Source organism: Patiria miniata, unplaced genomic scaffold (genome assembly GCF_015706575.1).
Source record: "Patiria miniata isolate m_02_andy unplaced genomic scaffold, ASM1570657v1 HiC_scaffold_13, whole genome shotgun sequence".
NCBI lineage: Eukaryota > Metazoa > Echinodermata > Asteroidea > Valvatida > Asterinidae > Patiria > Patiria miniata.
In genome coordinates, this window is record NW_024037051.1 from 10135190 (window position 1) to 10157456 (window position 22267).

The window sequence follows — 22267 nt, forward strand, 5'->3', positions numbered from 1 at the left end:
AAATTTATACAAAATTTATTCCAAAACTGAATGTATGAGGATTTTGTTTTCATTCAATATCTCATTCAAAGTGATTCACTCTTGTGTTGTCAGAAAAATACAATAATAAAAAAAAAAATTTGAGCTGATTATTACGGAAATGCTCAGTTTTTACATTTGTTTATGTCCCTGTTTAGGGTTGTTTGGACGCATGAGCCGGAGTACGACTACACTCTCAACGTTAGGCTGTATAAGCCTGTGGGTCTGGACCACAAGGAACTCAATGCAGCGTCAATTTTAAGAAGAAGTTCCTAAAGACAGATGTGTTTGAAGACAAGGACGGAGGCAATGGAAAATGTAGGTCAAATAAAAGCGAGTGTTATGTTTAACATTTTTCAAAATTCAGAGTTTGCTGTGACAAATTCTGCTCAAATAATGACTCTTTATAATGGTGTTTAACATTTTGCAGTTTACGTTATCAAGCTAATTATATTATCACCTCGACATGATCGGGCATTGTTTTACCCCGTCCAATTAAGGCAATGAATTCTGTAACCACGACTTGACTCTTTCAGTGCCTGCGAAATTTGAAAAGTTTAACCTAAAGTGCCCAACTTCGAGTGTTTTTTGTAATTGTTCAAAATAAAAGTAAATAAGTGTTTGTCACTATATTTGTTGTTGTTCTCTCTGGTATATCCTTGGTATATTGGAAAGTCAATAGTAGTCACGTACATAGTGATACACCCTGAAACACTGTCCTGCACACAGGGGAATTCCGCACTATTTGCAGAAGTACCAGTGTCAGTGCTGCGCCCTCTCGCAAGAACTCGAATGAAACAAATAAATACAGGTCATACCTGAATGAAAATGATATTATTAGAAAGAGTTAGAGCGCCCCTTTGTGATAATATGCTTACTCTACCTCGTACATGTACGAGGTTTTGGTGATTTTAAGTACGAACATTACCTCGTACATGTACCGGTACAAGGTTGGCACTGTCGAACTAACAAATATACCTCGTACATGTACGACTTTGGCACTGAAAGTGTTAAGAAGTTGATTCTAAGTTGCACACTCCTACTTTTTTGACATAGCGCCCTTGAAGTCGGCGTTGAAACCCGAAGTCCATGATCGGCTCCAAGGGATCATCAGCTGCCAGCAGAAAAGATTCCAGCAGCAACGGATGCAACGGCGACAAGGAAAACCCGCCCCCGGACACAACTTTCACGATTCAAGACGTCACAGTTCCATTGGCGACCAGCCCATACGGCACGATGCCGATCCTGAAAAACCAAGTCCAGGAACCAGACGAGAAGGCAACCGACAAGTCGGACAGAGACATAGTGACCCCGGCCACCTCCAGCCAATCACGGCCAATCTCATCAGCAGAGGAGCCAATGAGAATCGCCGTACATTCTGGGACTCTGAAGATATGGTTGCCATGGGGACGGTCGGTATGGAGGACCTCCATAGTATGGTAAAAACCTTTTAAATTTCTGACTTTTTAACATTAAATCTTTTTGTAAAGATCTCTCATGTTCATTTTTAAAACATCTTTTAAACATAATCCAATATTTGTTTGGCATGTGCTGAGAAATACACGTTTTTGGTTCAGGCTTATTTCAAGTGTGAAGAGAATCTTTAAAAGTGTGCAGATACAAGGTGAAAAAAATTGATTCATTTTAATCTGAATTATGTTTTGAGCTGAAAAGACTGTGCAAGCTAGCAATTTCAGATGATCACCAATCTAGGGTGAGCTTTTATTTCACAGAAAGTGAAATTTCATCAAGTTCTAAACACTGCTGTTCATAAATCGCGAGTTTATTTACCCGTAACAAAGTTAGAAGAAAAAAGTTATTTGGCGTGATTTTCCGATTTTATTTTCAAGTGCAAAGTGAACCCTTTGAAAATGCCCCAAGAAATAAGAAAATAGTTTTCTGACAAACATCTGGCTGGGTATGTAAGTAGAGATAATAATTATTTATCAGAATTTATCAAGTTTATAAAAATTCTTAAATGTTAATTTGGAATTTTCCGAGATTTATTCAAGTGCGCCACGTTAGGGAACACTCCGTCAATGTGGTGCCCAATTTCCGGACGCCACCACCGTTTTGAATTTTGGATGAATTTCATGAAACCAAAAGTGTTCACAGAGGTTAAATAGCAAGCATTACTAAAGTAAAAGTACTAGTATTTTATTGCATGAATTTTGAGGTTTGTCAACAAAGAGGTTTGGCAACATACTACACGAGGAAAGTCGGATAAGCTTCGAAGTGCGCCACGTTAGGGAACACGACTATCATAGTCTGAGAAGTTATTAAATAATTTGTAAAGTTTGGTTATTATGGGTACCCGATCCCATAATCTGGATCGGGTTCCTGTCATCAACAGTGTGATACTTGGGTAGCTGGTTCAGATGCACAGCCCTACACTAATCCACCTGAAACATTACAGCTTTATCATAGTTGCCAAAAAAATAGAGAATTGGAAAAAATAAAGTTAAAGCTATAGTCCATCATTGCAGCTATCCAAAAAGTGACTGACGTAATTAGTGCTGAAAAACATACTTGTTGAAAGATAGTAAGGGAACTAAACTCCCTTGAAATTATTCTTTCTGGCATGCTGTCATTTTGAAGAAATCAACAAAAAAAGGCCTTTCCAACGGTGCTTTTTAAGACGCACCGTAGGAAATTCAAATTAGTAGTTCGTTTTGTTATTCGGCGAAGCGCGTGCAAGCATTGGCAGGACGTACACACATGCGCGCGGTTTGCTATAATTCGTCAGATCAGTGGGCGACATCGCGTAGCTGCATTCGGCTTAGTGAGAACGTGTCTCGAACGCTGAATTCAGGCCCAATTCAAAACATGATTCAGCAACTTTTGATTTGAAATCGAGATCCTAGATCTGCTGTTTTCTCGGAATGTGCAGCTGAAGCTGTGCTGAAACTTCATCAGGTTAGTTGTTCAGCACCTTCTTCAGATTTTGAGTACGTTTGTTGCTTCAAACGAACAAAATGCACAAATTGCAAATGATGGATGTACCTTTAAGTATTTGCTGTATGGTGCCTCACCAAAGTCTTAAAACGCCACTGCCTAAAACCATCCAGCCTTTTACTCACTTTACATCTCTAAAACACTGTACAAAAACATCCCACCATGACTGAAGTATCACCATGTTGTTGTTGCAGGATATTGAAATCGTTGAGGACGAGGAGAAGTTGAAGGAGTTACGGCCATCTTCTCCTTCCCACTGTACCCCATCAGTATCAGCCACAAGGACAGGAACAGTGCACCCATACCCTGCGGTAACATCCCAATGGCGTTCTACTACACCAGGGTCCATCGACCATTTGTACATGACAAAGAAACAGGTCAGTGTTACATTGAATACAACGTGTAGTTCGTGCAGGAATTAGCGCACTCACTAGAGCTAGTGAGGAAACTAGTGAGCATACTAATGGGTCATGGATAGCCCTAAATTTGTCCTGGAAAAGTCATGGAAAAAGTCATAGAATTTCATTTTAGGATTACTGCAGGAACCCTGTTTAGCCATATTGTAAGTTAAGAGGTTGTGGAATACTCGAAGACATTTCCGTCATTTTTTGGGTATATGTAGCCTAAGGTTGATGAAATAAAAACGACTATTGTTTCTGTCATGAAATGAGTACAAAAGGTACTTTTGAGAGCTGTTTTTCAAGTCCTGCCATGCCTGTTTCGACCCGAACGTGCAATTTGTGTAAAAGTCGTCGTTGCGGGCAGCAAACAAAACACTGTAAATCGTGACGTAATAAACAGGACTCCCGATGCAGAGTAGCATAAACGAGTCCTGTTTATTACGTCACGATTTACTGTGTTTTGTTTGCTGCCCGCAACGACGACTTTTACACAAATTGAACGTTCGGGTCGAAACAGGACCTGAAGAATAGCTCTCAAAAGTCCCTTTGTACTCATTTCATGACAGAAACAATAGTCGTTTTTATTTCATCACACCTAGGCTACATATACCCAAAAAACTGACGGAAATGTCTTCGAGCATTCCACAACCTCTTTAACACACTTGTCTTAGTTCCATGGGATGGAGTCTGTATAGGTAATCGTGCAATTTCACTGGTTTTGGTGCCTTGGCTGGTTCGTACTGCTATCCTGATGTCAAAAGAGGGAGGCAGTTCAAAACAGCCAGTGCCGAAAAATTCACTTATCTTTGTGGTCTCCAGAAAGGTGGTGATTGTGACATATTTTATGTATAAAAGATACAGTGCAGTAGATGCTATAAGGGCCAGTCAATTTGTATGTAGTTTGGAAAATTTAAGCATGACTTTTCATTCTTGCCTTCAAAGTTAGTTGTCTACTAAACTCAAGCTTGTTGCAGTAGAGTGCCTGCACACATTTTGAACACTCGAATAAATTGTATATGTTGATACCCATTTCAACCAAAAGTTGTCAAAAGTTGCTCTGCCTATGTAATTAGTTGCCTTTATTTTGTGTGTGACAGAAATATAAACTCAAACAAACTGCAGCAGTTGTACTCAGACTCCATTTTGTGTATGTTTGCTGCAGCCAAAGAATTCACGATAGTTCTTCTCCTTGTCTGTGATTCAGAATCTGAAACAGTGACAGACATCGTGCTGGACCTTACCGGGGTGGACCTTAGCAAGATGAAGAAAGAGGACCTGTCGATCAACAAGATCTATGAGGAGAGATGCCTGTCTGCTCTCTCCATCCTCTCAGTGTGTCCTCAGAAAAACGGTAATAAAACCGTGTATAACTGTGACCATCATATTTCGTACGACGCCTTAAGGGAAAATACAACATTTGCAAACATCAAAAAATAAAACTACCAAATCATTTTGAAATACCTTGCTGGACTGTTAGTGAATGACAGTGTAAAGCATCCTGTAAAATCATGGCACCTGGTTATACTGTCATTTTCAAGAAAAGTGGTATTTTTGTATCAATTTCCAACGCTGATCGGCCGATCAGCGTTGGAAAAAAACTGGCTTTTTTTTTCAAATACTGGCCCCAATTGACCATCGCACTTGTTTGCAATCGATTACACACCTATGAACGGGTACAAGCCAGCTAGACTGGTTCCCTGACCTTACAATTCCCCAATGTATGTAAACTGCTCTGTTTCTTCTTAAATGGAGTCAGGGAAACCAGACTACAGGAAAACGATTGTTTTTTCTTGGTTTTTATAGCATTTTTGAACCCAAAACTCAAAAAAGTCAGTGTAACTATATTTGCTATATATTTCCAACCCCCAAGTTCCATCCATTTCTGAAAATTACAGCAAAAGCAAATGATGTATATTCCCTTTAATAAATTATTGGTCTGATCACTCAGACAACGATTATGTTTTAAGGTGTTTGTACCAATAATGAATGTTTCAACATTCGTGATTTTGGTACAGTGACTCAAAGTTTTGGACAGTGAAAGGTTTAATAAGCATTTCCTTTCTAATACATGTAGTTATTTTCATGTTGTGCTTCACAGAGATGGTCCCAAGGGCTGAAGTAGACGTCCTGGTGGAGCAGCATAATCAGGAGCTTTCTCTTTCCAGGAGGAATATAGTATGTCTAATGGTCTTCATTTGAACCCATCACCTAGGGGAAGGGAGTGCTAAGGCCAAGTCAGGCTTGGCCTTTACCCTAACCATCCCAAATCCTCCAAAATCTTTTTTGCAAATTTGAGGAATTTGCAGGATTGGGATAACATGGCCAAAGTGCGTTGCCTGATTTCGGAGGACGCACTGTGTCAAGGTCTTGGGCCAGACCTTGTGTGTGTTTATGCTCTGCCGTGCATAAATTTAGGCCTATATTATACTTGAAATCCTCCGCACTGCTCCAGGATGTCACTGCCTCTCCTCGGCTTATTGACAGATATAGCCGGAGTATTTTGCAGGATTCAGGCAGTGGTCACCTCTCCATGGACCATATTCAAGAAATAATGGAGGGAATTTGCAGGATTGAGGCTATATGCTATTTTCCCATGAGGCCAATTGGAGGATTTTGCAGGATTGAGGCTACATCCTAGCAAAAAGGCCTAGGGAGTTAGGATTGAATTACCTGAATAGGGCCAGGTGTTTGGGCCTAAAACCTTCCTATTGTCAGCTCAGAATACAATGAAGCTGGCTTTCAGGTGACCAGGGCTGGGCTCCTAACCCTGGCCACTGGTACCTCAAATCTGTGGCTATGTTTTCAGGCACAATTCTGTGTACTAAAACTGTATCTCGGATAGGCTGTGCATCGAAACTGGTACCGACCAGAGCCGACCCCGACCGCTGATGTCAGAAACCGGTTCCAGATTATGGAATTGAGTACCCATCACCAACTTTTTGTAACGAAAAGAAAGGTTTGCATTTCATTTGTGGAGAATTTTCAAAAGGAAAACCAGTCTGCATTGGAAAACAAAGCAGACTGATGTTTACGACACTCGTGAAAAAGCAGTTTACACCGTAAAGCTACATGTATTGAGCTCACTGTACACACTTGAATCTGGTATTAAAGATATAGTCCATCATTTGTAATTTGTGTGCATTTTGTTCGTTTGAAACAACAAGTGTGCTAAAATCTAATGAAGGATACTGAACAACCTGATGAAGTTTCAGCTCAGCTCAGCTGTATATTCAGAGAAAAACAGCATTTTAGGATCTCAATTTCAAATCAAAAGTTGCTGAATCATGTTTTGAATTGGGCCTGAATTCAGCGTCCGAGACGCGTTCTCACTGAGCCGATTGCAGCTATACGCGATGTCGCGCACTGATCCGACGAATTATAGCAACTGCGCGCGTGTGTGCGTCGTGCCAATGCTTGCGCGCGCTTCGCCGAATAACAAAACGAACTACTAATTTAAATTTTCCTACGGTGCGTCTTAAAACGCACCATTGAAAAGGCCTTTTTTTTTCGTTGATTACTTCAAATGACAGCTTGCCAGAAAGAATAATTTCACAGGGAGTTTAGTCCCCTTACTATCTTTCTACCAAGTATGGTTTTCAACAAATAATTACGCCAGTTACTTTTCGGATGGCTACAGATGATGGACTATAGCTTTAACACACCGATGAGGTAGTATTATCATGCGGAACTTTATGAACAATCTGTACAGAAACTCCCCTGATTGAAACTTTGGGGTCGGCTTTCTTTAACAGGTACCTGAGTACCCATGGTTTTTTTTCCAATCGGGTATCCGATTCCCGTACTACCCGTAAATGCACACCCCTAATCTCGGAAACTGAAATGTGACCACCCAGAGCTCTTTTCCCGTTGTAATTCTGGGTCAGCGTCAAACAGAAGTTGGTGTCAGTAGTTTCAAAGCTGTCAATCTATTAACGTGTAGTGCTTCACAATAATTACTGGCTGAGCTAGGGTCCCAAGGGAGAGTTTTATTGTTCATTGTAGGGGATTACAGATGCCCAAGGGCCCTGGCTCTCAGGCCTGGCCGCGAATTTTCTTTTCCCAAGGACATCCGCATACATGGTTGTCTAGCGCCCTCTACGATACTTTAGTGATACGTACGCAGGTATATTATTATCATTTTCCCCATGTTTCACCGAACAGTGCGGTAGCTCAGTCGATACATGGGAGGATTTGCACTGCGAGGTTGCAGGTTCGAATCTCGGTTTTGCACCCGAAATTTTTTCTCTAATCTGAGGCTTTGGAGGATTTTTTTTAAAAGGGAAATGAAGTCTGAAATTCATAATGCTCGAAATCATTTTTTTTTCTAATTTTATATTTTCTTCTCATGTTTTTAGAAAAGTTAAGTCCAAAACGCCATAGCGTACACCCATACGCAGATGTCGTTTGGGAGAAAAAAAATTCGCGGCCCTGGCGCGCTTTTGAAAGTTATTACTTTTTCTGAATTTCTTTGAAATGATTTAAAACAAAATCTCCTTTTTTCCCTTCTAATTCCATAGGCAGAGACTGAATGAGCTAGCTAAGAATCTCGAGCAGCTGCAAAACGATCAGCTCAACTCTCTGCTAAATCCACAGAAATCTTCCGACGGTAGGTAGCAGCTTGGTTGTATCTTTTGGAATGCATTGAAACTTTTTGCTACGTAAAACAAAAAACTAAACACCCTAGATTCTTGGGTTTGTTCACACCTCTACCAATGAAAGCGTTGTAGTCTAGTCCATCACAAGTCCTTCTGTCTCAAGTCAAGTCACAAGTTATTCGAATGAACTGTGATAAAAATATTCCTTTAATAGGTCCCTCTCAAATGACGTCCTTTCCCACAGACCAGCCACGTGCATCGGCAGTTTGAGCGTCAACTTGCATAGCGCGCATCAGCTGCGTCATATTTTGAACACATTTTGAGCAACCAGCGCCCGTGTTTGGAAACATGTGAAACACTGCGCAATGCGTGCTTGATTGCGTAAAATACGCAGTTCAGTTTCCCTACAGAGATGGCCTTCTTTGAGAGAGACCTAACCTCGTGCCTGAACTTGTGAATTCACCTCTGATGTACTTGTGTCCACTTTTGCAGTGAACCTGTGATGGACTTGACTTAAACACTGTCGGGTGTTCCCATAAATATTGATACTTGCCTTCGCGCATGCACACCCTGGCCATTTCCAAATCCAGCTTTTGGCTTTGTTATTTTCTTTTGATACAACTAGTGCAGGGCCAGTTGAAAATGTGCCTAGTCACACAGGTTGAACGCACACTCACAGATTGAACTCGCATTTCTTTTTACATGTGGACAGACAATAATAGTAATGAGAAAGAAAATTGTGATATTGTTTATTTACCCATTGTTGATAATGGAATAGCCCCTCCCCCAGTGAAGTACCCATTGTTGATAATGGAATAGCCCCCAGTGACAGTCAGCTAGCTCTATGCACGCACACGCACGTAGTGTTAACTGTGACGTCACACAGCTCAGTGGCGCCACGCGCATGCGTGGTGGTGTTTTCACAGGTTGAACACAGAACGCACACTCACAAGCCGAACGCACATGTTTTACATATACGTTATAGGCGTCTCTTTTGTTTACCAAACTTTACGCACGTAATGTTAATTGTGACGTCACACAACTCAATGGCGCCATATGCACTTGCGTACACAGGCCAAAATGTTTGATCTTTTATGAGGAGAAATGGTGCTAATTTTCCGGGTTTTTTTCCAGCTTTTTTGCGAACCGCTCATCCAAACAACTTTAACTGGCACTGCACATTCTGGTGTCCCGAGCAATACACCCACCGATTTCAACTTCATGCCCGGTTTCTGGAGATAATTGAAATACAGACACACAGACACACAGAGATTCCCGGAATTATAGTTAGATGAAATGTCAAAGCTGAGAAATAACTCTTATTTGGATGTGGCAATTCCAAACTAACTCTTTCGTCAACTCGGTGCTGTTAGTCTATAAAGTCAATTTTAGTCCAAGCAATGAGGGTAGATTTTTCTTATAGAAGATCCCTTGATATGAGGTGACTAAAACTACCACAAAAATGGCCAACAAAGGAACTTCTATGGTTTTGCAATAAGCGTTTATTGGTAACTCGCGTTACACAAAAAGGACATGGGAAAATGTAACTTCCTTGCATTTGAAGTTTTTCCTAACACTGTGCCCTGATGGAAAATATTGTTAGTGCCCTTACATTGTTGGGGTGTAAGTCTTATTCTACCATTACAATTTTTCAAAAATAATTGAGTATAAATCTCTAAAGGGATTATTTCAGTAACTCATGTTGAAAAAAATTTACATTACAGTTTGTGTTCTCTCCTCTGTGGCACAAGTTTTAAAGATTAAAAAACTAAAAAATCAACCACAAAAACTTTTTTGGAATAGAATATGAACCTTTTCCTCTTCCTTTAAGGGAAAATACAACATTTGCAAACATCAAAAAATAAAACAAACTATCAAATCATTTTGAAATACCTTGCTGGACTGTTAGTGAATGACAGTGTAAAGCATCCTGTAAAATCATGGCACCTGATAAACTGTCATTTTCAAGAAAAGTGGTATTTTTGTATCAATTTCCAACGCTGATCGGCCGATCAGCGTTGGAAAAACTGACTTTTTTTTTCAAATACTGGCCCCAGTTGACCATCGCACTTGTTTGCAATCGATTACACACCTATGAACGGGTACAAGCCAGCTAGACTGGTTCCCTGACCTTACAATTCCCCAATATATGTAAACTGTCTCTGTTTCTTCTTAAATGGAGTCAGGAACCAGACTACAGGAAAATGATTGTTTTTCTTGGTTTTTATAGCATTTTCGAACCCAAAACCTCAAAAAAGTCAGTGTAACTATATTTGCTATATATTTCCAACCCCCCAATTCCATCCATTTCTGAAAATTACAGCAAAAGCAAATGATGTATATTCCCTTTAAAAACAAAAAGTTACAGTGACCCTTTTGCATTTTGCATCTAAAAACAAGGTGAAAAAGGACTACCCAAAATCCATAATTGGAAGCAAAATACCAGTATTTTGAGAAAAAAAAACACTCAACCATATTCCACCTAAGTGGCACATCATTAATATTATGGTCTTATTGTCCCCTTTAATTTGATATTGCATTTGAGGTTGTGATGCTTGCATTTTGAAGATTTCATGAATTTTCCATTTTTACAGCCATGTCAACATTTTCAGGGCATTGCCCAGAAAACATTCAGGGAATGCTCCTTGATCCAAGTAGTAGTAAACTGAATAATTCCAACAGCAACTTCAGAGTATTTTTCAAAACTTGTATTCTTTGGTTTAACTTTCTGTAAATTATTTCCAGAATTTTGGAGGAAATATCTCTTGTTACATTTCATAACTCGGTCTTCCTTTTGCAGGTCACCGCCGCAATATGACTTCTCCCCTCGCTGGTTGGGCAACAGACAGTAGGATCACCAAATCAGCTAAGGAGCTCAGGTATCGACCTATCGCCGTTTGCGAGTTAGCCACGCCCCTTAGACAACCCTATGGAATTCTGTACGTGAAATTTTGTTTTATCTCAGATTTTGCGCATTTCGCGTCCATTTGTATATCATGTAACTGGACAAAAATTTCACAAGCTGCGGTGACGCGATTCTATCACGATAGGTCAATAAGCCATTTGCGAGTAACCTATACCCTTTGGGATTTACATTTGAAAAACGTCTGGTACAATGAGTTGCTGAGAATGCTTGGCACATTTTAACTTTGAATTCTCCAGACCAAAGACACTGTTGCTAATCACAAGATTCGGGGCAAGCTCTTGCATAGTTACGTAAGAGACGCTCAGCACCAATACATCGTTCACAATGGGTGAGAATGGCACAAAGACACCAGACCATGCTGGAGCTGGGGGTTGCTAGCATAAGGCTTGCCCCGAATCACGTGACATAGTAACAGTCTCTTTGGTCGGGAGAATGCTAGGTTAAAACGTGCAAAGCATTGTATTAAGTCAGCGTTCCAGATTTTATTCAAATTTACTCGCAAATGGCTTATTGGCTTACGGTCTGAAACATGTGGCAGGTCTGAGAAAAACCAGGACGAAATTTTAAAATTGTCGACCAATATTTTCATTTGGCAATTTTACAATAAAATTTGGACTCTGAAAACTCTCTATGCAAGCAGTGTGTATCTTGTTGAAGTTTAAACTAGTGAGGGTTTGCTGTAACACCATGTGGAAGAATCTCTTTTGAAAAGATGTGTGGTTCTGAAAAGAACCTTATTTATTTGTCAAGTTTTGTTCACATGGAAAGCACGCAATCATCAGCACCGCGGTGCACTGTCCAGAAAAAGTCACTGCAGTAACTTTTATGGCAGCATGGTGCCCCTAGACTCAGTGCTCAAGTACCCCTCAACAGTTACAAAGAGCAAGTGGGGGAGACCACACATTCCTGTTCCGTAGTTGTGGGGACATACACTCGTCTGTACGAGGTATTTGTGGGGACCGAAAACGCTGTGGGGACAGCAGAAAGTCCCCATAACTCGGTCCTAATTTGCCTAACAATAAAAAACTTCCTTATAAGGCCCCCCCAAAGAAGTCTCCGGTTTCTGGTATGGAGCTTGCCAAAAAGTGGTGCGGCGATGCGGCTTTTTTTTTTTTTTACCTGATTTGTTTTGCTTTAAATGTCGGCTGATGACTGCAAATGGTGCCCGACTAAACTTAGTGCAAATATGGGAGTCTAGAGAGGCCACATAAAGCTTATTCTCGACCATAACCCAATCTAAAAACACGTTAAAATTGTGCAGCAGCAGGATTCCAGTCAAACCAGTGAGTTTGGCGGTTTTGAGACATCACCTTGCATTGAAAAAAACTCTTTCATGTTGCCGACGCGCATGGCTACAGCGACGCGCGCGCATACCAGAAACCGGAGACTTTTTTTTTTTGCCTAACGCGGTGTAGGCCTACCCACTAGAAGAGACTCTTGAACGACTTGGCCAATGGTACCGGACTCTCATATCACATGTAGGTGCTGCGGGCTTGGGTAAGAATAAAATCAAGCGTGCGTACTTTGCGAATCAGTGTGCCAACACAATCTGTCCTGCATATGAAGCTCTCATGAGTGTTTACATGGGCCATCTACTGTGTGTAACAATTTGTCATTCAGTTTTAAAGAAGTTGTGGCATGCTCGAAGACATTTCCGTCATTTTTTGGGTATATGTAGCCTAAGGTGTGATGAAATAAAAACGACTATTGTTTCTGTCATGAAATGAGTACAAAGAGTACTTTTGAGAGCTATTTTTCAGGTCCTGTTTCGACCCGAACGTGCAATTTGTGTAAAAGTCGTCGTTGCGGGCAGCAAACAAAACACAGTAAATCGTGACGTAATAAACAGGACTCGTTTATGCTACTCTGCATCGGGAGTCCTGTTTATTACGTCACGATTAACTGTTTTTTGTTTGCTGCCTGCAACAACGACTTTTACACAAATTGCACGTTCGGGTCGAAACAGGCATGACAGGACTTGAAAAACAGCTCTCAAAAGTACCTTTTGTACTCATTTTATGACAGAAACAATAGTCGTTTTTATTTCATCACACCTTAGGCTACATATACCCGAAAAATGACGGAAATGTCTTCGAGCATTCCACAACCTCTTTAATAAAAACTTTCATTTTTTCTATGCAGACCAGTCAAAAGTAGAAGTAAACGTCCAGCCAATCTGCCTGATTGGGGTAGTGACTTACCCAAAGACGTAAGTAATGAGTCAACCGTAATGTTTGGTTGTGCTACAGCTTAAATGTGTTAAAACGTACGTACATGGAGATTTCTATTGTTACATCTCAAGTTTAAGCAAAAACTGCCTTTGCTGAACTCGCTGCTTAGCCATCTCCACCAAAAGGACAAACTGTCGTTAGCAGAAAAATTACGTGCTTAGCAGTGCCGTGGAAATTTGGTCCTTTCTGTCCCAAACGAGAGCATGAAAGAAACACGAAACACAAAACAAGGATGTGAATATGGACACAGAATGTTCACACTTTCATGAACATCTGATCCCTTAGATTTTCATTAAAAGTCCATTTCTCCATGAAAAGAATCTTTAAGGGATGTTTCACGGACATTTACATGGGGCTTATATAGGACTAATCCTGTAAGGGTATTTTCACTGTTTTTTAATGACCATGGCCACTGAGGATTATCATTGGTTAAACATAACGGTACACTGGGTCTATCTCCATGGGTAAACAAAGGACTTTCCTAAGGGTGATTTCACGGACTCCTAATCTGGCTTAAAGCTATAGTCCATCATTTGCAGCCATCCGAAAAGTAACTGGCGTAATTATTGTTGAAAAACAAACTTGGTTGAAAGATAGTAAGGGAACTAAACTCCCTGTGAAATTATTCTTTCTGGGAAGCTGTCATTTTGAAGTAATCAACGAAAGGAGGCATTTCCAACGGTGATTCTTAAGAAGCACCGTAGGAAAATTTAAATTAGTAGTTCGTTTTGTTATTCAGCGCAGCGCGCACAAGTATTCGAACGACGCACACGAGCGCGCGGTTGTTATAATTCGTCGGATCAGTGCGCGACGTCGCGTATAGCTGCAATTCAAAACATGATTCAGTAACTTTTGATTTGAAATTGAGATCTTAGAATGCTGTTTTTCTCGGAATGTACAGCTGAAGCTGAGCTGAAACTTTATCAGGTTAGTTGCTCAGTATCCTTCATTAGATTTTGAACTCTTTTGTTGCTTCAAACGAACAAAATGCACAAATTACAAATGATGGACTGTAGCTTTAATATGTTGAAAAATCCGTGAAAATTTAGTTAACTGTAATTTCAAGGGGAAATGGCTCTTTAATGAATTTTTAAGGGATGAAGATGTTCATAGTGATCACTAACCCTCAGACAAAAGTTCAGTTAACCTAAATTAAAAAAAACTCAATTTGCCTTTCATTTTACCTTAGTTCTTTGAGCGTCTGAAGTTATTCTCGGAGGAGAGTGAGATTCGGCGGAGCAGCTGATCGAGAGAACTAAGAGTGACATGGAGGATCGTATCGTCAAACAGCTAGCCGGCAATACAGATCACCTAAGACTGATAGCAACGCTACGGCTAATAAAGGTATAAGACCGTCCCTGTTTGTATCTAATAAAGTAGTAAGATCACCATTATATTTGTATGATTATAAAGTATCGTAGAAAGTTTCGGAATTTTTTTTTTCTGACTACTTGATATCTTGACAGAGGTCTAGTAAAGCTTCGAGCATTTACAGAGGTGAAAGAAATATATTTGCACACTTTTAAAAATACTGTTGAGTTTTTCTCTCAGTAGGTAGTATTTCAAAGCGCAGAAAAGGTCCATCACATTTATGTAATTCAAATTGTATTCCCTTTTCGGGTGTTGTATTTTTAAGAAACAAACATTCTAAGATGCTGTGGCCAGTTTTATGTGCTCAATAAAGAGTGGGCTTTGAACATCAGTGATACAGTGCTTGATCAGAAGAGTAGAACTGCTAATTTGAATCAAGCTGACTACCAGCCATGAAAGTGTCAAAACTGAGTTTCTGTAATGTGTGGCTGGTAACCTATACATGTACAGGGTGAGTTAAAAAAAAAACGAACCCAAATGTGGGAACCATTGTTTTAGTGAAGTTCTGCATGTAGCACTTTCAAAATCTAGGATATGAAAGCCCAATTCATAAGTTTTCTTGTAGTACAAGAATCATTCAAATCACTCTTGTAATTTTCAAGTTACGGAATTTTAAACACAACCACCGTTTTAAAAGTTCTGTCCACGGATCACAAAAAGTAAGTGTTCTTTCAGCAAAACCAAAACAAATCACATAGGGATGTGTGTGAATTGTTTTCGTTTTGCTGAAAGAACGCACACCTTTTTTTGTGATCCGTGGACATAACTTTAAAATGGTGGTTGTGTTTGAAATTCCATAACTTGAAAGTGCGTGAGTGATTTGAATGATTCTTGTACTAAAAGAAAGCTTATAAATTGGGCTTTCATATCATAGATGTATTCCTACACCTAGAAGCGCAATTGCTTCACCCAAGTCCCAAGGGACTATACGGCTATCCCTACACTAATTTAGAAGCGCAATCACTTCTCACAAGTCCCAATGGACTACGGATATCCGTCCAGTTAGAAGCGCAATCGCTTCTCCAAAAGTCCCAATGGACTACGGATATCCGTACATGCAGTTAGAAGCGCAATCGCTTCTCACAAGTCCCAGGGGACTATAGATGTTTGAAAGTGCTACATGCAGAACTTCAATAAAATAAAAGCCCACATTTCTTTTTTACTCACCCTGCATTTGCATTGCACCAACATTACTCACTGTGTTCAAGATGTGTCTAGCAGTCCTGTGAAAGTAAGAACATCTCAAGAGTTAATATAACAAATTGATTGATTTATGTCCAACAGAGGTGTGTCTTCCAGCGATCTTCATGCCCACAAAGACGGGTCAGCTGTACAACCCTAGAGCTCATTCCTACTTCCATCCCACAGGTGAGTCAGTGCAAGTTTGCACGTAAAAAAAAACAAGTTCTGATTTCAAAACGATTCGGGCGATTCACATTGCACTGTGCCACCAAGAGTTTGCTACAGAGAGTCCAATTTTTCAAGTTTACGGTCGTCAAAACATGGCCCATTTGAATGAGTGTCATAAGACAACTTGAGCTATTTTTTTGTAGATTGGGGCATATGTAGCTCGGGGCATATGTAGCTCTCTGTCGCATTACAAAAAACACCATATTGATGAAAAGAAAAGGGCAAGCAGATAATGGAATCAGACGCTTACGAAACTACTGACCGGAAAAACGAACTTGTCGACCATCTCCCACAATGCACTGGGAAAAATTAACTCTCCGTGGCAAACTCTTGGTGCGCACTGCATTGTGAAACACCCAAATGCAATATTTGTAAATCACAATTTAATGTTAGATATTACCATTTTTCTCCTAACAAGTTTTGACATTTGAATGTCTTATTTCGACCCCCAAATCCTTTTTTCTACTTTGGGGTGTCTGCAGTCCTCTGAAAAAAGACTTTTATTTTGGGTTGATTTTGTGGAAGAACAGATCTGAGAAGGCTGGTCCCAAGCCCTACACTTTCTGATTGAGGTCGGAACCAGTCTACCCTACGAAACGAGAATTATCGTCCTACTGCAAATATTTCCACATTTGTTAAATAATTAATCCATAACTTGATATGGACTGATTTTTTTTCCGCTGAAGTCTAATTTTGAAGTGAATAACACTTGTATTTCTGAAAAAAAATAAATAAACAGATTTATTTTTTCAAGTTTAATCTAAAAAAATGGCATGGGCAGAAACTTGTAATGGAATAGAATATTAAAATGAATAAACTCATGAAGGAATATGACAGACAATTGCTGATCATTCTGAATACAATTGGAATTAGACATAAAGGATTGAGCTGTTCCAGTTTTGTTGAGCTAGAAAACATTTTCTACAAATCGGCCAATTTTTTTGTTTCTATGCAGGATCTTTAGGACAGTTGCGGCTCACCCAACCACCATCCATGTTCCAGTTACCGCCATTACCAAACAAAAATGTATCCTTGTCAGTGATTGGTTGAGTGCATGAGCAGTGCTCCAATCATGTGTAGCTAGGATTAATAAGGGAATAAATGTGTGCTCGAGAGGTTTTAATCACTCTGTTTAAGACTGCCTAGAGTCTGGGTGCTGATAATTACCCGAGCCGGAGGCTCGGGTAATTATCAGCACCCAGACTCTAAGCAGTCTTAAACAGAGTGATTAATACCGACCGAGCACATATTTATTCCCATTCAAAAATACCTTTTCGGTAAAAACAAATCAAGGAATACGTAAAAAAAAAAATCCCAATTTTGATCAACAAGTTCACTCCAGCTTTTTGAAACATCCCTCTAGCAAAATAATGGAGTGTTCAGCTGGCGAGTAAGATGTAAACAACCCTTTTATGGAGATTGACGCGCGCGTATCATGTTCTGCGTGATGTCGCACAGAACGCACCTGGGGCGTTGCGTTTTGAATTTAGAACTATAAAATTCTGACTCACTGGTAGTGTTGCGCATGCCTACGTGAGGGTTGTGAACGTTCAACCAATGAAACGGTAAGAGGCACTGGATTTTTAGGAGTCCACATTTTATGTGACACTGGAAAAGTGTTTAAGACCAGCTGGCCATGTCTTTATCATCGGTTTAAGACCGGCCACGTGACGGGCTCTCGACCAATAGGACTGGCTAAACTGTCTGAGGTATTTATGAATGAAAATTTAATCTGAGAAGGAATTAGTTTTGAATGACCTATAATTATTCAAACTGTCTGTGTTTGTTAAAGGTAGGGTAGCTCGTTTGTCATTTGTGCATTTTCTTTCGTTTGAAGCAACAACAGTGCTAAAAATCTAAAGACGGGTGCTTAACAACTTACATGATGAAGTTTTAGCTCTGTGATTGCTGTATGTTCAGAGGAACAATATTCTAGGATCTTGATTTCAATTCAAAAGTCGCTGAGTCATATTTTGAATTGCATCCGAAAGCAGCATTCGGGACACGTTCTTATTCAGCCGATTGCAGCTGCGTGATGTCATGTACGAACCGACGAATGATAGCAAACGTGCTCGCGTGCCTCATGTCGACGCTTGCGCGCACCCATTCACGGATTTGCCAAATTACAAACCAACTACTCACGGAAACTTCCAAAAATGCATCACTTGACACATCCTTGGAAATGGCCTTCTTTTATTGCTTTCTTCAAAATGACAGCGTGCAAGAAAGAATAATTTCACGGGGAGTTTAGTGCCATCCCCATCTTTAAACCAAGTAAAGTTTTCAACAACTATTTCGTGAGTTACTTTTTGGATAGTTGCAAATGACCTACTCTACCTTTAATGTCATTCTTACAAACCCTCATCATCATCATTGGGCGGCCGCAGCCGAGATGGATGAAACCAAACTCTTCCAGACTCTCCTGTCCGCCGTGGCCATGGTGATGTCATCAACGTGCTGGCTCACATCATTGCATATAGTGTCAACGTAGTTGAGGGGTCTCCTCCCTCTGTTGGGCAGGCAATCTCCAGCAGATGAGGTCAGAGACAACTTGCTCATTGGCTCTGTAGCAGTGGCTGGCAAGGCGGGCTCTGCGCTGTGCTACTGTAATTGAGATAGGTTGGATGTTGCCGTGAATTTCTGCCTTTGTCTTATGTTCCTTCCACGATATATGTTTTGCGCTCTCATGAGGAGGCGAGTGTAGGTGCCATCTAGTCTCTGTTTAAGCTGCTCTTTCACAGACCATGTCTCGGCACCGTATAGGAGGATACAGCAAGGGCTATTCATGGAGCTTCTAAACAAAAGGTCTGGATGTGGCCAAATAGTCACTTGCCTGGTGCCCACGCACAATGCTTCAAGTTTGTGCACACAAAACACCGTCTTTTGTTCATGAATCATAAGATTAGAGGCTAACGCTTATAGATCCTGAACTCTTTCACTGCCCACAAAGTTTGAAAAGTTTAACCCCAAAGTGCCCAACTTTGAGCGTTTTTTTTTAATTGTTCAAAATTCTGTAAAAAAAAAAAGTAAATAAGTTTTACTCACTAAATTTGTTGTTGTTGTTGCTCTCTGGTATATTCTTGGTATATTGGAAAGTCAATAGTAGTCACGCACATAGTGATACACCCTGAAACACTGTCCTGCCACAGGGGAATTCCGCACCATTTGCAGAAAATACGAGTGTCAGTGCTGCTCTCGCAAGAACTCGAATGAAACAAATAAATACAGGTCGTACCTGAATGAAAATGATATTATTAGAAAGATTGAAAGCGCCCCCTTGTGATAACATGCTTACTCTACCTCGTACATGTACAGGTTTGGCGATTTTAAGTACGAACATTACCTCGTACATGTACGAGGTTGGCAATTTCGAACTAACAAATATACCTCGTACATGTACGACTTTGGCACTGAAGGAGTTAAAAGGATCTCTTCAGAGGCACGGATCTTTGTTCATGCGTAGAACCCATATCCCTGTCCTGGTAGGTCTATAATGGTACAGCATCACAGCTGTTTATCAAGTCAGAGGTGTTGGGAGCATGTTTCCTTGACCCCTCCTTTACACAGAGGGTCTCGGTGATCAACCTGTTTGACATCCGGAAGAACTTTGAGCAGCGAATGGTGGGCGGAGCGGGAGGGGGCGGAGACTGGATCCAGAGCGCCCGCAGCAGTCCAACCAATAACCTGTCCAGCCTAACACCCCTCTACCGTCCAACATGGGAGAGGCCAGCCCGGAGGCAGTTAGACCCGTCACTGAGTGAATACAGGAATGCGTTGTTGGGGTTATATCAATGGATGTCCCCAGACAAATGTTTAGGAGGTGGGGGTAACCAGAAACCAAGTGTGAATTTGCCTGCAATGGGGGACCCCCTATTGTCCCTCTTTTGTTTGTTACCTTCGTGGGAATTGGGGACCCTATTGGCCTCTATTGTTCAATGTCCCCTATTGAATGCAGGAACAAAACTCTCGCCATAACCTAGGTTATGGTGCTTGTGCCCTTGAGCACGATGCTTTGTCACTCATTGCTTCTCTCCACCCAGGAGTAAATGAGTACCTGTGAGGGCAGTGTAGGTGACTGTGCGAGGTTGATTACAGCCAAGAGCGCCGAAATGGCTGCCAACCGGCCGTAAATGCTCCCCAGGGAGTTGAGAAGGTTTCAGAAGTGCTTGCCCGTTGAAAAAGGGAAATGATAATTGTAAAGCGCTTTGATACCCCATTGCGGCGTAAAAGCGCTATATAAATGCCTGCTATTATTATTATTATTATTATTAATTGTTCTCACCTCATGCACCTGCCCCCCCCCCCTCCTAAATTGAGAAAGTGGGGGGGGGGGGGTGCTGCATAGCTTTTTTATCAACAAAACACTACATGTATTTGGTGACAGTTCAACAATTCAATTACTCTCAACAAAAATGATTTTTGTTTAGGGGGATAATGACATTCGGTCTCCATTCCACCCACCACCCTCGTCAAAAAAGTACACCACCCTTGTCAAAAAATGCACTGATGAATAAAATTCAGATATTTACTTGTATGGGAGGATACATGGTACATATACTTTGTGTCCTCAATTCGGGCGATTCACAATGCAGTGCGCCACAAGAGTTTGCCACGGAGAGTTCGTTTTTCAAGGTCACGGTCGACAAACATGGCCCATTTGAACGAGTGTCAGTAGAAAACTTGAGCTAATTTGTTATAGATTGGGGCAAAGCGTTCTGCCGCCTTACAAAAAAACTCCATATTGATCAAACGAAAAGACAAGGGCACACAGATACTCGAATCATACGCTTACGAACTTTCTGGCCGGAAAAACTAACAATTTCAAATGTCCCGCGCTGTGAATTTGTCAACCATCTCCCACAATGCACTGGGAAAATTGAACTCTCCGTGGCCAACTTTTGGTGGCGCACTGCATTGTGAATCGCCCGAATTTAAAAGTATGCCATGAATAAGAAGACCACCATTCAGTGCTTGTGATCTAAAAATTCATTGCAAAATATACCAAGATTTTTCTTTTTATTTGTCAAAATCAGCTGAAAAAGAAGTGTTAACTTCACCAATTGGTTGTAAAGTAAGATGCTGAGGTTCATTAAGCAATTATATAGGTAAGGATTGAAGGTTTGCAACATGACAATGTGAATTCCGTAAATAAAAATTGGGATGTCAGCTGAATAGAAATTATACTGATTCTGTGAACAGCCTGCTTAAACTGTCAATGTCACATTTTGGCATCATGACATTTGTCATTTGATGTGACAAAGGAACGTGTGAGCTTTGTATTGGGAAAGAAGAAATTGGTCTACATTCTGATGTAGTCCATGTATTTTTATACTACTGTTTTGAGTGTTTGGAGTAGTCACAGTAACTTTGAATGTACATGTATTTTTGTATATTTTGTGTTGCTTACACATAAATAACAAAATGAATAAAATGCCACTTTTGAACAAAGGATGACCGATTCTACAGTGTGTATCTGGTTCATTTTTAATGCAACTACAAGTGTTTTCTCTTCATTTTTTTTTGTGGGGAATGTTAAAGGGAAAATACAACATTTGCAAACATAAAAAAAATAAAACTAACAAATCAGTTTGAAATACCTTGCTGGGCTGTTAGTGAATGACAGTGTAAAGCATCCAGTAAAATCATGGCACCTGGTATACTGTCATTTTCAAGAAAAGTGGTATTTTTGTATCATTTCCAACGCTGGTCAGCCGACCAGCGTTGGAAAAAACTGGCTTTTTTCAAATACTGGCCCCAATTGACCATCGCACTTGTTTGCAATCGATTACACACCTATCAACGGGTACAAGCCAGCTAGACTGGTTCCCTGTCCTTACAATTCCCCAATGTATGTAAACTGCTCTGTTTCTTCTTATATGGAGTCAGGGAACCAGACTACAGGAAAATGATTGTTTTTCTTGTTTTTTATAGCATTTTCGAACCCAAACCTCAAAAAAGTCAGTGTAACTATATTTGCTATATATTTCCAACCCCCCAATTCCATCCATTTCTGAAAATTACAGCAAAAGCAAATGATGTATATTCCCTTTAAAGGGAATATACAACATTTGCACACATCGAAAAATAAAACTACCAAGTTTTTGCGAAATGCCTTAATAGGTTGTTGGTAATGACAGTCTAAAGCATCCTGTAAAATTATGGCACCTGGTATACTGTCATTTTCAAGAAAAATTGTATTTTTGTATCAATTTCCAACGCTGATCGGCCGATCAGCGTTGGAAACAACTGGCTTTTTTTCAAATACTGGCCCCAATTGACCATTGCACTTGTTTGCAATCGATTACAAACCTATGAACGGGTACGAGCCAGCTAGACTGGTTCCCTGACCTTACAATTCCC

General features: G+C 40.4%; 1 pseudogene; it reads left to right on the forward strand.

Annotated features, from left to right (window-relative positions):
• The first annotated feature begins 162 nt into the window (after positions 1-162).
• Positions 163-19811, forward strand: LOC119721566 (annotated as a pseudogene).
• Positions 19812-22267: the final 2456 nt, after the last annotated feature.